This window comes from Bactrocera dorsalis, chromosome 1 (assembly GCF_023373825.1).
Source record: "Bactrocera dorsalis isolate Fly_Bdor chromosome 1, ASM2337382v1, whole genome shotgun sequence".
NCBI classification, from domain to species: Eukaryota; Metazoa; Arthropoda; class Insecta; order Diptera; family Tephritidae; genus Bactrocera; species Bactrocera dorsalis.
In genome coordinates this window covers 12,682,310-12,697,243 of record NC_064303.1, presented here as the reverse complement: position 1 = coordinate 12,697,243, position 14,934 = coordinate 12,682,310, and the positions used below count along the sequence as shown (strand labels likewise).

The following is a 14,934-nucleotide window of genomic DNA, read 5'->3' as shown; positions in this document are numbered from 1 at the left end:
GATAAAAAAAAATACAAAAAATTTAGTCACTCTACAATTTGTGGCAATGATTAATTTTTTTTTGTACTCACCGCACTTTTTTGGCACTCTTTGCGCTCTCAATTGCTTAATTGCCGTTTTTTGTTACTTTTCTGAAAAATTGTTGTAGTTAATCAGCCGAAAAGTGGTTGCCTGAAATTAAAAAAGGAGATAAATATATATAATTATTTTTATTTTTTAATGAAAAAAAAACAGACAACTTTTAGCAAATTAAGAAATACTTATACAAATTGTTTTCCTGCAAGAGAAGTTAATAATACAATTAAATAAGGACATATATTTAATAAAGCGTTATCCCTTTCGAGATTCTTCTTTTTTAAAGAAGACAGAAAAATAAACTTCAAACTTAATAAGAATGTTTATTGTCACCCGAAAGAACATCTCTTGGCATTTGTTATTTGAAGATTATCTCTTTCAAATACGTCTCCGATTGGCTATCCGTTGAATCCAATTTTCGATGACTCGTTCGAGCATTTCGACTTGTCACTGACGACGACAAGGCCTGAATCGAAGCGAGATTGTCCGCATAGACTTTAGACTTTACATATCCCCACAGGAAAAGTCTAACGGTATAATATTACACGATCTTGGTGGCCAATCGACAAACTCAAAACGTGAAATTATCTGCTTATCAAAGTGTTCTTTCAATAAATCCATTTATTGATGTGATGTGTGGGAAGTAGCGCCGTCTTGATGAAACCAAATGTCGTCAAGATCACGAGCTTCAATTTCAGGCATCTCATAGACGGTTATCACGGCGCGACAACGGTTGCCATTGACGGTTATGTTCACACCGGCATCTTTTTTAAAGAAATATGGACCGAGCCCACACCACTGACCCACAATCTACACCAAACCGTTGTTTTTTCTGGTTGAAATGATAGCTCTTAAATCTCTTCAGGTTGCTCTTCGTCCTAAATAGGACAAGATTGCTTGTTTACATACCCATGGAGGCAGAAATGGGCCTCATGGCTGAACAAAATTTGTCTATAAAATATTCGATCCTCTTGTAACTTTTCAATAGCCCATAGATCAAAGCGATGTCGCTTGGGAAGGTGGAGCGGCTTCAGTTCTTGCACAAGCTATATTTTGTTTGTTTTCAATTCGATCTCGAAGTGAAATACCATACGTCAGCCCGAGTACGCGAACGGCGTCGAATCGACTGTCCACGACTACTACGAAGACATGCGACCTAAGGTCGATGATGGAAATTACTTCTCTATACTACCAATCAGCCAATGGTATGCAGAAAATTAAAATTTATATGAAGCTGGTTAAAAAACAACCAAAAGACATCTTGCATGCCACAATGAGAACGGTAGCTATAAGTTCGTTGAACTGAACTACTTCAACCCTGAAAAGACCAGATGGACCTAGTAAACAGAATGTATCCTCGAAACCGTCATACAAAATGAGATATTCTCCAAGCTCATATCTGAGAGCCAATTACAAATATTATATGTATGTATATGAAGATAGCGTGATCTTTCTGTTTGCGCCGCTTTATCTCCTTCATATTACTTTAGAACATTTAGAACATGATTACATCGACCGATTCCGATGTTTAAGATACAGCAACAAGGAGTGAAAAATATCAGGAAAGAAAATACAAAAAAAAATATTAATGTTTCTCCAAGCAATCCCGAAAATTTTCGGGATTCCGTTATTTAGAATACATCAACAGGGTGTGAAAAATATATATTACCCCGAAATCCGATTCAGAAATTAGTATAGCAAAAACATTTCGGGATCCCGTTTATTAAATACCGAAATTTCAGTTTTTTTTTGTTTTATTTAAATTTATTGTTTTCGCTCGTGGTTTGAAGTTATTCTGTTTGCTTTGTTACCTAGCTTATCGCGAAAAGATGTGACAAATATTTGAGACTTCTGCTATTTTTTCTTAGTTCAGTGCCTTGATTAATGACAAATACATCCAGCTGAGCGCTTTGCTTCAATATTTTTTAATTTAACTAAATGATTGGCTTTCAAGTTTCTTCAATCTTTATTCAATTAAATTTTGCATTTGCAATTTTTCATTGCAAAATTTCGCACAGCTGAGCTTCGCCGCACCTGAAAAGACGCACGAGCCGAAAACAATCTTTAAAACAAATTTATTGATTGATGTTTGCGAAAATTTTGCGACAGCGCCAGAAATCAATCATTGGTGGTTAGAGACAGGGAAGATAATCAATTTAAAAAAAAATATGCAAATATTTTGCATTTGTAATTTCAGCTTCAAGTAGAGCGATAGGACGGGAAATCGTTTGCAATTTGTTATGAATTTTAATTCAATAAACAGACAAGGGGTGTAATGGGGTATAGTCATGCTTCTGGGTAAGCAGTTAGAGTCGTAGTTCTATACTCAATTCCAACTCTTGTGGCCTCGCCGCGCACCCTGGAAACGTGAAAAACCCTTCTGGTGGTAGTCAACCCGTGTGTTAAGAAGAAAAAGACAAAGATACAACTTGAGGCATTTTTTCTAAACAAAATTGGCGCATTACTGTCTCTTCAGAAGGGTTTTTTCATCTTGAAACTATGAACAATTACAAATGACTATTGTTCTTTGGATATTTATCTATGAGACCCCTTCAAGGACTACTTTAATAGTTTTGCTGATGTTGATGTCTTCAGTAAATTAAAACTCGAAAGGTTTTTATGGCTTCTAGTTATAGTCTTCTATTACAAGTATCTAAAGGATTTTATGTAGAATTTCATACATAATAATTTATAAAACTAAAGCTAATGTTTCTCCAAACAATCCCGAAATTTTTCGGGATCCCGATAGGAAATTTTAAATAGATTTCAGACTTAATAATTTATAAAATAAATACTAATATTCTTCCAAACAATCCCGAAAAATTTCGGGATCCCGATAAGGATGTTTTTTAGAATTTCATATATAATAATTTATAAAATGAATACTAATATTTTTCCTAATAATCACAAAAAATTTCAGAATCACGATAAGGAATTTGTTAAGAATTTCATACATAATTGTCTATAAAATGAATACTAATATCCGAATTCGGATCCAGAAGTTATATCTAAAACATTTCAGGATCCTGAAATTTCGTGTTTTTTTTATTAAAATTTATTGATTTTGCTCGTAGTTTGAAGTTATTCTTTAGAGATTAGCAGAATCCCGTTTATAAAGTTCTAAAATTTCGGACTCTTTTTTAAGTTTCTTGCTTACATTTCTCGTAGTTTGAAGTTATTCGCTATACAATATTAGATTTGCTCTCTACTCTCGTTTTTGGCAATGATCCACGAAGGAATGCTTGATATTTGAAATAATCTTATGAAATTTAAGTAAATTACTTAAAAATAAACACACAATTCCGATTCCAAAAATATAACACAAACATTTCGGGATCCCGTTCAATATGTCTCGAAATTTCGCGGGTTTTTAATTAAATTTATTGTTTTTGCTCAGAAATTAAAACATTATTCGGTTTGTTTTAACAAACATTTCGGGATCCCGTTTACTAAATTTCGAAATATCGGGGTTTTTTTAATTGTACGCCATTTTTGCTCGAAATTTGAAGTAGTATTCGAAACATTTTTAGATTTGTGGGCTATTTTCTTTTTTATCAGTTCCGCGCACAAATGTAGGCAACGATATTTGAAGGTATGCATAATATTAGGTGTGTGAAGGTTTATACTCATAGCTTTTAAATAAAAAGAACAATTATTTTTGCCGAGTTCATCATAATGAAAACTAGTTAATGTGCAAAAGCGAAGTTCTAATAACATTCCGCCAAAAAATGAATCAAAAATGAACCCCGTTACAGCTATTAGGGACTTGGATCACAAGATTAGTGCTAGGGCATCAATAATAAATCCTATAAATTTCAATAGAAACCAACTGATGTAACAAGATTATATTATTAGACACAGGAGTACATTATTAGACACAAGATTACATTATTAAGTATGTACAAGATTACAATACTCAATACAAGTAAAAAAAAAGATCAGGCGCTTAGTGAAATATATTTTCAGGCGCGCATATGACATGCCTCTTTTTTATTCAATTATAACGCACTTTATTCATGTCTTTTTTCCATTCCTTTGTTTAATGAAATAATTTAGTAGACATTGCAGTCGGATACAACTTAATTAGCTGCACACCGAGCGTGCGTTGTTGATGGCCCGCCGATTGATAATCGGCATAAAAAGTCGGCAAGATGGGATCGGATGGCATGATGGGATGGCCCGCCTGCTGATCGAAAACAAAAAAAGGAATTAAGCCAATACAATACGATACAATGGGAAAAGTATACAAAGACACGTGTTGATTTCGTAAATAACAACAACAAAAGCAATAATAACCAAATAAGAATTAAAAAAGCAGCGGTACTAAGTGAGAGCACAAATAAGAAACAAGAAAAAACATTGACTTCGGTGCCGAAGCTATAATACCCTTCACTAAGAAAAAAAAGTATTCCATACAAAAAGCAGATTGTGTTGGAACAGTTTATATGACAGCTATATGTTTAACGTTCGGATCTGAACAGTTTCTGCGAAGCTTGTTTTGAAGACTTGGACAATAATCCATGCCGAATTTCGTGAAAATATCCTGACGAATAAAAAAGTTTTTATTGCAAGACCTGTATTTTGATCGTTCGGTTTGTATGACAGCTATACGCTATAGTGGTCCGATATGAAAAAATCGTTGTGAGATTATACCGCTATTTTGAATAGTAATCCATGTCGAATTTCGTGTAGATACCTCGTCGAATAGAAAAGTTTTCCATACAAGGACTTGATATTGATCGATCAGTTTGTATGGCAGCTACAAGCTATAGTGGTCCGATACCGGCGGTTCCGAGAAATCAGCAGCATCTTGAGAACAAAAGAACGTGTAAACGTTTTCAGATCGATATCTCATAAACTGAGAGACTAGTTTGCGGGTTCTCGACATGGCTAAGCCGTCTAAGCTCGTCACACTGATCATTTATATACATACATACATATATGTATGTATAGTATATGTTTAGGGTGCCCGACGTTTCCTTCGTGAGTTACAAAATTCGTGGGAAACTTTATATTTCCCGTTCAGGGTATAAAAAGAAACGTTACTTAATGAAAGCACAAATAAAAAGCAAGCAAAAGACAATACACGACAATAAAAAGTCAATACCAGGACAATGAGCCCATAGAGATAACTATGAGCAATATTCGTACATGCTCCCGCGTTGAATCGAGAGGTACGTATACAACAACAAATACACAAGTAGAATGCGAAAACAAACACCAATTGTGACGACGACGACGATGACGATGACTTAATTGATTAAGAGGGTAAAAAATTGCCACCACCATGAGTGCCAATTGAATTTCGAGAGGTTTTTGAGGCGTTAAGGTGTGCACACACCATGGGAAATGAGGAAGTTCCAAACCTACATAAATGCGAGTGTGAGTGAGAAATTGGTAATGCGTAATGTGAACTGGTAATGAAAATGCCAATAGAGGGTACCAAGGGCTCACGGCATTACCGCACGCAGGACTAGTATCAATCAAGCAGAGGCCCGAAAAAAACAGCAAAGCGCGAAAAAATGAATATCGAAAACAGCAACAACAATAACAAACAAGCGCACAATTCGACCCGCCTTTCGTAAATTAGCGAGTGTATCGAATGCGCTGGCTGCGTTGTTGGTGGGGAGGGGGCTACTTAGTGCGCGTATCATATGACCGGCGTTTGGGTGTTAACGTCAATTAATGTAATATTTCTCTTTTAAATCAATAGATAAAGTTCCGTTTGTTTTTTATGCGCGCGTATTTGCTTTGGCTATTTATTCAAACATAACCTAACATTGCATAGCCAAGCATAGCATGGCGTGTAAGTCACATAAGTGGGCATTAATAACAATTGAGGCGCTTAGATCCATTGCGACACGCACCGAAATGTATAAAAAAAAGTTGAGTTCTCAATATGGAAATAAGCACTCGTGGGAAGTGTGCTGGCATTGGTGTGTGGCGCGGTCAAAATAAACAGCAAATACAATATAATTTATTACTTGTACAAATAAACTGCTTAGACTAATAAAGAAGTTTCGAATTACTAGTTAAGTTGCTATAAAAAATCAAGTTCTTCTTCGACTTGGGTGAGACTATAAGTGCTTAAGCGATTTGAAACGCCAAAAAAGAATTGGCGAACTAGCAAAGATGGCCAGCCAAGCCCAAAGTGTTGCTTTGTCACTAAACAACGCGAAAGACACCTGTTATGTTGTTGCCCACAGTAGATAAAAACCTGAACTCTCTATCCTGGAAAACTAGCTAAGTTTCAAACCTATATAATTATACAATATTTATGCGGTTCAGAGTTCAGCTTCATCGATTTAGTTAGGTAGATAGGTAGAGTGGCTATCTGATGACGCACTTAGGCCTTTAGAAGGCCCATTTTGATACCACCGGGACTAATATTCCTTCACTCTATTATCGGTCCTCTGAACCTCTGAATAAACCAGTTCTTTTGATGAAGTTTTATTGATGCTTCTGAAATGTCGAAAAATCCTCGTCCGATAGTTGTAGGTCTTTTCCTGTAAAGAGCATCGCATTCGCATAAAAAATGTTTTAAACTCTCCTCTTCTTCTACCTCCTGTCATCTTCTACAATAGTCATTGTATGGTGCTTCTAGTTTACGGGCATGTCTGCCAATTAGACAGTGACCTTTTAGTACTCCTACTAGAGTTCTAATGTCATTCCTGAATTCCAATAGTCAGCATATGCGGCCTCCGTTTCATTGATGTCACGTTTATCTGCTGGTTACTAAGTCAGCGATTAACTTCACCGAGACTCAGTTAGGTTCATAACATGTTCGCCGATTAAATATCTACAAGAAGCTAGAGGCATGGTATATACCTAATTTTTGAGGTTAGGATTTTCGGCATTAGTATTTGGCTAATTCACGTGGGATTCACAGTACCCAGGGGTAGCACTATGCCCTGGACATTTCATCATGAATAACGTTTATCGAGAAATAGGAGGTTGCAAATCCACTTGGAGATTACAAAATCAGTGTTCTTTTCGAAATGTGTTTTATCGACAAATTTGTTCAGCGATGAGGCTCATTTCTTCTTGAATGGCTACGTAAATAAGCAAAATTGCCGCATTTGGGGTGAAGAGACCGAGCCGTTCCAGTCGTTTCTTCTTTTCGAAAAATGCACTGTTTGGTGTGGTTTGTACGCTGGTGAAGGTCCTTCTCAACATTGACGTGAGTGCCAAGTCGCTAGTTCGACGACCGTTGCTGTTGGACGCAACGATACGGTGAATTCGATCGCTATGCCCTTTAACAAACATTTCTTTTGCTTCCTTGTCCAAAAATGGAAGCAGAACTAACGGTTGCGATGTTGTTTGATATCAATATCATCGGCATACGCGAGCAACACTCTTATAGAAGATGGTACTTCTCTGTTGATTCTGCAGCTCGGACAACTATTCATCTCAAGCAGCAGATTGAAGAAGTCGCACGATAGGGATCGCCTTTAGACCTTTTTGTGGTATCGAACGGCTCGGAGAGTCCTACAGAAATTCTGACGGAGCTTTGCAGCAACGTCAGCTTACACAGCCGTATTAGTTTTACGGAGATACCAAATTCAGACATGGCGGCATAAAGACAGTTCCTTTTCGTGTTGTCGAGCAGAAGCTTTAAAATCGACGAAGAGGTAGTGTGTGTCGATCCTCTTTTCACGGGTCTTTTCCAAGATTTGGCGCATGGTGAATATCTGGTCAGTTGTTGATTTTCCAAACTTAAAGCCACACTGATGTTCGATCAGTTTGTTGACGGTGGGCTTTAATCTTTCACACAATACGCTCGATAGAACTTTATATGCGATTTTGAGGAGACTTATCCCACGGTAGTTGGAGATTGTGAGGTCTCCATTTTTGTAGATTGGGCCGAGCATACTTAAATTCCAATCGTTGGATGCTCCTTATCAGTTCTTCGCCGCCGTGTTTGAATAGCTCGGCCGGCAATCCGTTGGCCCCTGCCGCTTTGATGTTCTTCAAGCGGGCAATTGCTATTCGAACTCCTTCATGGTCTGGTAATAGAACGTCCATTCCATCGTCATCGATTGGGGGATCGGGTTCGCCTTCTCCTGGTGTTATGCATTCACTACCATTCAGCAGGCTGGAGAAGTGGTTCCCTCCATAATCTAAGTATGCTCTGGGCATCGGTGACTAGATCACCTTTGGGGGTTCTACAGGAGTATGCTCCGGTCTTGAAACCTTCTGTAAGCTTCCCTCTTCAAGGAGAGACTAGGAGACTTTAGTGATCTCAAAGTCGATTGGCCATCTATTTATATAAATATATTACCTGTGGTGAGCTCACTCTTTGTCATAACAAGAAGACTTTCGTTAATTACTGTGATCTCCGCTTCGCAAACACTGCAATGGCCTGGTACAGGGAAGGCGATTTTAATATAATTTTGTTGAAAGGACAACACCTTTCACTCGATTATCTAGTTTAGTTGACATCTGTTTAGTTGCTTATTCCAGCGTTCCTATCCTCCTTCCCCTTTCCCACTCTTCTCTAATTCTATAGGATTTCGAAAATCCGTGTAATAGGTAGAAATAGGAACTTTCTAAGTATCATATAATATCCCTTATTATAGGCGACTAATTGAAAGGATTCCTTTATTCTAAGAGCTGACTTCACTGCCAGTTGCTTACAGACTTGGCTTTGTTCTAAAAGTTCCACTAAGACATATGCTGATTTGATGAGTTATTGCCGGTAGCGTTCCCCATTAATGACTTTCGGATTGTTGGAACTACGGAGTTATAATATGGTAAATTTGAATCATCTATTGACGAACCGCACAAATTCAGTTATCGATTTCATGAAAGAGTCCACATATCAAGCTATCATAGTCAATGCTTGCGAAATGTACTTAATTTTTCTTAGAGCCAACATGATATTTCAGCAGATTTGTATGCAGAATACGTCATATTTGTAGATTTAATAAAAATTTACTGTTATAACACAGTATTGTCAAACACGATAAATTAAGACCATGAAGAAAAAAAGAAATCTCTTCTAATCGACGTTGAAATAAAATCGTCTGCTCGGATACTAAATTGTCATCGATATATCGTGGAGTGAATCTATAAAGCACTAAAATATAAAACCAGCACCCATGAAACCGCGATTAGAGATCCCCATATCCACTATTAAGAACTTTTAAGGACATCTTAGAATGAAAGATTTCTCAAAACTTGCAACGAAGATTTCGTGGAAAATGCATTCCGTTGTTTAGCTGTTCTGCAAACCTAAATAGCTCCAAAGAATTAAAAAATACGTAATTTCTCTGAGAAGTTTTGAGCGAGACAGTATTTTAACAACAGATAGTTCCAATAAAAACTATGTGGTTTAGTTGTAGCTAAGACGGATCTTGAAACTCAATCCCAAACGGAAAAAAATCCCAAACGGAAAATTTCTCTGAGAAGTTTTGAGCGAGACAGTATTTTAACAACAGATAGTTCCAATAAAAACTATGTGTCTTGTGCATTTTTTCTGCATTGGCAAGGGTACGCCTTTACGAGGTATGACAATTAAGTAATGAGACTGATTCCTTAAAAATCGTATATTTGAAAATTATTCTACAACTCTGCCATCCCCTTCAAAGTAGTCGCCTTGGGCAGCTATACAACGATTCCAGCGCGTTTGCCATGCTTCGTAACATTTCTGGAACGCTGCGACTGGGATGCCCGCGAGTACCTTCGTCACGGCCGCCTGGATGTCCGTAGTCGACTCAAAATGGGTTCCTTTGACCACCGATTTTGTTTTAGGGAACAAAAAAGTCACAGGGTGACATGTCGGGCGAATAAGGCGGCTGTTGCAACATGGCGATCCCTTTAGAGGTCAAATACTGGGACACGCTGAGAGCGGTGTGGCACAGCGCGTTGTTGTGATGAAGGATCCAGGTACGAGCGATGTCTGGGCGCACCCTGTTGACTCGTTTTCGCAATCTTTCGAATACTTAGCAATAGAAAGAGAAAGAGAATTTCAAGGTCATAGGTTAACCACAAGCGCGGCAATAAAATCAGTCTCATTACTTAATTGTCAAACCTCGTATGTTTGAGGTCTCCACTGTATAAGACATTGGAAGAGACATTGCTAGTGAGGCCACACAGACCCTTGAAATTCGCGTCAAGCGCAGGTTTCCTGAAGGATAATTACTCCTTATGGAAAGGATCGAAACTAGCCTATGCGTGGCTCATTATACATATATCTTTTTAAAGAAAGTTTATGTATTTTCTAAAGTTCAGATACACCATAAGATACATACATAAAAATTTTATAGGATAGTATTTTACCTACTCTGTTTGAAATAGAGATGTTTTTGGTGTTTGTTCCCTAACACTCTCTTTGACTCAACTATACTACAATCCCAATAATCCCATATACTATGTACTACAACACGTTAAACACTTCAATTATCTCCTAACTACTCGCCTTAATGCAAACTTGATTACTTTAACTTCTTGTACGTGTTTTGTGTTTATTATTTAACTACTATACTACAAACACATAACCTCACTCACCCACACGCACACACACACACTGATGATCAAAAATAATTTGCATGTGTCCACTTGGAAATCTCTAAATTTTACGACATCAAATACAAAATTTGTTAACTCAATAAATGAGTTTGGTTAAACAACGGTAAATGTTTTATACAAACACGCCAACAGCAGCAACAACAATAAGAGCGGACATTAAGCAGCTGCCCAAGCGACAAACACTTAGTGCATAATACGCATTGGTGAGCAGCCTCATCACCGGTGGGTGAACCAAAACTTTATTGCTAATACAAACATGTCGTGAATTGAATTCTCTAAATTGCGGTAAAAACAATTCAACAGTCCGGTTTAGTGCTTAACTAGTTTGTAGTTTCAAAATTCGACAATTGTTGTTTACAGTCGTAATACTGTTACTGTTGCATATTTTGATGTGTTGGTTAGTTAAAATTTTCATAGGCTCAAGGGTTTAAGTGGACATTATATTGGATGTATGTGTGTATGTAGTTCGAATGTAAGTGTGTATGTATGTATATGTGTATTTAAGTATGTATGTGTGTAGTATGAATTCGGTTATGTGTTCTTGTGCTGATGTCCGGTTAGTATAACTAAATATAATATATACGCATGTTTAATGTATAGAAAAGTAAGGCACACAAGCGCTTCGACTCGTTCCGGGCGATGGCTAAAATCCTTCGACGAAGGAGTTCAACTTTGCATTAATCTTTAAGTCGAATTGAGGTCACTTAATATGGAATTAATATCCTTTATGAAGGTTTTGATCGTTCAATTTGTATGGCAGCTATATGCTATAGTGGTCCGATCTGAACAATATATTCAGAAACGGTAGGGATGCTTTCGACATTAATCTGTGCCAAATTTCGCAAAGATATCTTGTTAAGTAAACAAGTTTTCCATACAAGGACTTGAATTTGATCGATCAGTTTGTATGGCAGCTATATGCTATAGTGGTCCGATCTTATCAGTTTCCTTGGAGATTGTACCTTTGCCTTGGATAACAATACATTCCAAATTTTAAGAAAATATCTCGTCAAATAAAAAAGTTTTCCATACAAGGACTTGAATTTGATCGATCAGTTTGTATGACAAACTATAGCTATATGCTATAGTGGCCCGAACTGAACAATTTATAGGGAAATGGTAGAGTTATCTTGGGCATTCATTTATGCCAAATTTAGTTAAATATCTCATCAAACAAAAAAGTTTTTCATACAAGAACTTGTTTTGGATCAGCAAGTTTGTATGACAGCTATAAGCTATGGTGATCCGATATCGATGGCTCCGACAAATGTGCGACTTCTTGAAGAGAAATGGACGTTTACAAAATTTCAGACTGATATCTCGAAATTTGAGGGAATAGTTCTCGTATATAGTCAAACGGATAAGCAGACGTTAAAGGTTGAATCGACTTAGCTCGTCACGCTGATTATAATCATATATAGAATACTTATACATGTATTTTATAGGGTTTCCGAACTTTTCTTCCGGATTTTGCAAATTGTATGGCAAACTTAATATATTCAGTTCCAGATATACTAGATACTGGTGCTACAGATTGGTCTGTAATATTGAAAATATAATTAACTATTCTCAAGGAATGGTTAATTTTGACTCAACGCCAATGATCATTATTTTAGATAAGACCAAAACCTAAAAAATGAATAGAAAAATACATATGTTCCCTAAATATTGGTAACGAAATGTACAGTAACAGCAATATTTCTAAGTAATATAAAGTGTCCAGAGAAACAACACAATAGTTTTGTTGGCTAGCGTGAACTAAAAATAGACTGAAATTCGATAATGATAGTGATTTGTGTTAGATTAACCTTGAATAGGGAGAGACGAAAAATATGTGACAGAACAAAATTTTGTTCAGCGATGAGGCCCATTTATGGCTCGATTGGTATGGAAACAATCAAAATTGCCGCATTCGGGAGGAAGCACAACCTGAAGAGATTCAAAAGGTGCCTTTTTAATTGGAAACACCAACGGTTTGGCGTAGTTTGTGGGCTGGTGGAATCATCGGTTCAAAGCACTTCAAAAATTATGCCGGTGAGATTGGAACCGTCAATAGCGGCCGTTATAACGCCATTATAACCGACTATAAGCTTGTGATCTCGGCGACATTTGATATCAACAAGAAGTCGCTTCTTTCCACACTTTGCATCAATCAATTGATTTATTGAGAGTACACTTCGCTGAGCAGATAATTTCACGTTTTGGGTCGGTCGATTGGCCACCAAGATTGTGTGATATCACACCGTTCGACTTTTTTCTGTGGGAATATGTAGACTTCAAAGTCTATGCAGACAATCCCGCTTCGATTCAAGACTTGAAGCAAAACATTATGCTTGCCATTCGCCAGTTACCAGTCGAAATGTTCAAGGGATCTTCGAAAAATAAATGCCAAGGACGGTATTTTTCTTTTTATATTGTGTGTAAGAATAGTTTTTTATTTAAAATTAAGAAAAATTAATATTTTAATTAATTAAAAATATTGCAAAAAAATTTCAATTTGAAATTTTAAAAACATTTTTTTTTTAATAATTTTTTTTTCTAGTTTTCAAATTTTGTCAAGTAATTGTAGGCAACTTTGTTTTATTTAAAAAAAAAGGTTGTTGTTATTAATATATTAAATTTAACAAAAAAAATATAATTTTTATATTATTTAATTATAATTTTCAAATTATATAAAAAAGTTTAACTTAAAGTGAAAAAAAAATTTTAATTAAAAAAATAAAAATTTAATTAAAAAATAAATAATTTTAAAAAAAATTTTTCAATTTAAATTTAAAAATTTTATTTAATAATATTTAAAATTTTTTTAAAGTAATCGTAGGAAACTTTCCTTAATTTTAAATTGTTTTATTTTTTTTATTTAACTAAAAAATAATAATTTTGAAAAACAAAAAATTTTTATTTTAAAATTTAAAAAATTAAAATATAAATATATTTTAATTAAAAATATTTATATAAATATAAAAAAATTTAATTCAAATTAAAAAAAAAAATTTTTAAACAAAATTTATTTGTTTAATTTTTGAAAAATTTCTATATAATATAAAAAATATATAAAAAAAATTGTATTTAATAAAAAAAAAAATATTTTTTTAAAAAAAAAAAAATAAAAAAATTTCAATTTAAAATTTTAAAAATTTTTTATATTAATTTAAGAAATTTTTTGCCAATATTTAAAAAATTTTTCAAGTTTTCGTAGGAAACTTTATGTAATTTTTGAAATTCTTTGTACTTAATAATATTTTACATTTAACTAAATAATAATAATTTTGAAAGTATAACAAAAATTTTTTATTAAAATTATTAAAAAAAAATATACACATATATATTTTAATAAAAAATATTTAATATAAAATATTAAAAAAAATCAATTTCAAATTAAAACAAACATTTTTTTAAGTAATCGTGGGCATTTTGTTTAATTTTTGAAATTCGTTATGGTCAAAATTTTATATATAAAATAAAAATACAAAAAAAATGTATTTAAAATTAAAAAACAAAAATATTTTAACAAAAAATATTATTAAAAAAATTCAATTTGAAATTAAATATTTTTTTTTTTAATTTAGAATATTTTTTTTCTATGTTTTTAATTTTTTTTAAGTAATCGTAGTCAACTTTGCCTACTTTTTTAAATTTTTATTTCATTTTATATTTTTTTTTAATTTTTAATTTAATTTTTTTCTATGCTTTTAAATTTTTTTTTAATTCATATTTTTTAATTCATATTTTTGTACATATTAATTAATACATTTATCCAAAAAAAAAAATAATTTAACATAAAAAATAATTTTAATTTAAAACTTTTTATATATGCTGTAATTTTTTTTTATATTATAAGTATTATATGGCAACTTTATTTTAACTCTAAAAAAATTTAAATATTATAAAAAAATGTCAATTTACAATTTTACAATTTTTTTTTATTTGAATTTAAAATTTGTTTTGATTTTGTTTTTTAATTTGTTTTAACTAATCGTAGGCAACTTTGTTTCATTTTTGCATAATTTGGTTTATATTAACCAATTAATTTATCCAAAAAAATAGTAATAATTTAATATATCAAAAAAATTCAATTTAAAACTTGTATCTATTTTTTTAATATTTTTATAAGTAATATATGGCAACTTTGTTTGAATTCTGCAAATCCACCAAGTGTCCTACAATTATACTACCCAAAAAAGACCGAACAGGCCTGACAATTTCATTTAAATATGTACTATGCATACATTCATATCTAAATATACGTATACATATACATATATTTATATATGTAGATGTGCGAGTATATCCCGGATTTTCGGTTTGTCCACGTGACAGTGTGTTTGT

General features: G+C 33.9%; 1 long non-coding RNA gene across 1 annotated transcript in view; it reads right to left on the bottom strand.

The window, feature by feature from the left end:
- LOC125780353 (uncharacterized) overlaps positions 1–14,934 on the bottom strand; it is a 111,721-nt gene that overhangs the window by 79,738 nt on the left and 17,049 nt on the right. The window contains exon 2 of the long non-coding RNA XR_007423745.1: positions 72–171. This is a non-coding gene — a long non-coding RNA (uncharacterized LOC125780353). The remainder of the gene's footprint in view (positions 1–71; positions 172–14,934) is intronic.